The sequence below is a fragment of the Leuresthes tenuis genome, unplaced genomic scaffold, assembly GCF_036924035.1.
Source record: "Leuresthes tenuis unplaced genomic scaffold, fLeuTen1.0.hap1 SCAF_16, whole genome shotgun sequence".
NCBI lineage: Eukaryota > Metazoa > Chordata > Actinopteri > Atheriniformes > Atherinopsidae > Leuresthes > Leuresthes tenuis.
Window position 1 is genome coordinate 20,441,714 of NW_027325370.1, and position 2,480 is coordinate 20,444,193.

The following is a 2,480-nucleotide window of genomic DNA, read 5'->3' on the forward strand; positions in this document are numbered from 1 at the left end:
CGGGACACACTTTGATAGGGGGAAAAGAAATCCCATTTTCTCGAAGTTGTTTCTGTCTCCTTTTGCGAATTATAATACTTCCAAATGACGGTAAATGACGACATGGAGTCGCCTCAGAGGAAAATATGCGTCGTCAAAAAGTGAATTAAGATACTGTGCCAATGAGAGAAGATTTCTGACATATCAATGTCACTGCGATATTAACAGAATATAAAGAATGCAATGAAAGTCAGACTTGTCCTCAATTGTTTTTGTACATATTTTGTTCTTTTTGAAAGCTTCGACTTTCAGTTATATGCCCAATGATAATCTGATCTGCTGTCGTCTACTTGAAAGACCAGCAAGCTACACTGATAAATCAAGCTCATAGACATCACATGTTTTCTGTGAACCTTTTCAGCAGCATTGTGCAGAGGTTAACTGTATTACAACTGGAATGTCTCCGCTCAGATTCTGCATGCTACTGCCCTAAATATACTAGTGAATCTTATCTTTTTCTCTACCTCTTGAGTTTTCCCCTAGTATGATCTTAAGGGTCATTGAGTCACTTGTGAGAAGACATACTGACAAAAGCTGCCTCATTTGCTGAATGGATTTATCAGGCTGGCTCAAGGGGCGGTGGGGCCGGGGCCCACTTTGTCTCAGGGTTCTCCCTTGAATGATCAATGACGGGGATGAGTCAGTGACCCTATTATTGGCTTTCCCTGTTTGTTTAATTTAAATGCAGACACAGCTGCACAAATCACATGCTTTGAAAGAACCCCTGGGTTCTCTTTAATGTCTTTCCTGGTCCAATGATGTATATATGTATCATCTAAGGCACAATTCAGAAGATACTCTGTTTTGACGTATGTGTGATTTGAAGGAATGGGGACCAGCTTAATACAATACTGGACAGATCTAGGAACATACAAAATAACTTTCTATTGTAAATCTTTGACATGTCAACAGCTGGGTTTTTTTTTTTTTTTTTTTGTGCTTAGGGTCAAATATAATGTCAACCCAACCTGAATCTGGTTGTCAAACTCCACTGAAGTCAGGTTCATCCCACAAATGACCCACTAATAACCTGATCACATGAGCTGAATGGCTGTGGAGCTGTCTGCTTCTTGAAAGATGCTATTGTCGCTCCTCTGTGCAGCAAGGCCCTGATGTGGATGCCAAACCCATAATCTCCTGACTGCTAGAAAGTTAGGCAAGTGAAATTACCATCAAAGGTATTAGTCTTCATAGGTATTAGTGTTTGCTCCACATATATTGTACAAACAACAAAGATTATACAACTTTCCCACGACCACCTGCTGTAATATGTCTGTTAGAAATACTGTGGAATGTTTTGTTAATTACCAGCTTAGAAATGAATTATTCCATATTTCAACAGCTGCGTGTTTCAGGTCCCATTTTTACCCCATCAACAGTTTTCAACGTGAAAATAAATCATTTCTGTTATAAAAATAAAAAAGCAGTACTTGGCTTGTAGACTTAGAACATCTGAAGCCCTTTGACACCGAAGAGATGTCCACATGGGGCAAGCAGGGACCAAATGATGTGTTTCCCCCCCACAGTAGTTGACCCCTCCTGACACTCTTGGGGCTCGAAACTCTCAATGCCATAATGGCTTTCAGTGAGTGAGATAATGTCATCTGACACGCACTGATGTGGGAGAGCTAAATGAGCCCCATGCTGTTGTAATTTCTCATTCATGCATGTTTGAATGGTGACTTATGCCACTGATAATTGCCAAAGCTCACCGACTGCACACTTACCTTGTAATAATCTACCTAATGTGACATTTTCACTTTGCAAACCATTCTGGATTAAAGTGATTCTGGAGACGATAGCATATCCTTCATTTTCTTTTGAGTTATCATTAAACTGATGCATGTGATAGTGACATCATTTTCTCCATGAGCCGCCTAATGCAGCAGGCGCCAATGTTATCTGTCCATTGTGCGATACATTGTCTTACTCTTCTGCCTCTGTTTAAACAGGTGGATTGGATCATGTTTGCCATAACCTCTGTTAAGTCACAGAGACAGAACGCAGTAGTGTATAAAGTGATCCTCAAGGACTAACTCCTCAAGGACTTACTGTTACTGGAATCATCCTTGGAATCATACGTATACATACAACCTCAGTAGAGTGTTGTGCAACATATCAGTCCGAATCACAGCAACAAGCTCTTTCAAACATAATAAACCACACTCGTGTTAGGAATATTCACTGGAAACTAACATCACATGAGGGTAATGACCAGTAAATGTTGTAAATTCTCCAAACGAAATTTTTTTTTTTCTTGTGTGCTGGAACATGTTTCTTATCACTGCATTGCTGCGGGTCCTCAGAGTGAAGAGAGGAAGTCTTTAACTTAAACCAGCAAAGACTGGGCACTTAGGCTCTGCAGGAGGCTACACCATGGGAAATTAAAGCTCAAATATAAAGTGGTGAAAGTGACTCCCCACCTGTGTCTTGTAAAGACT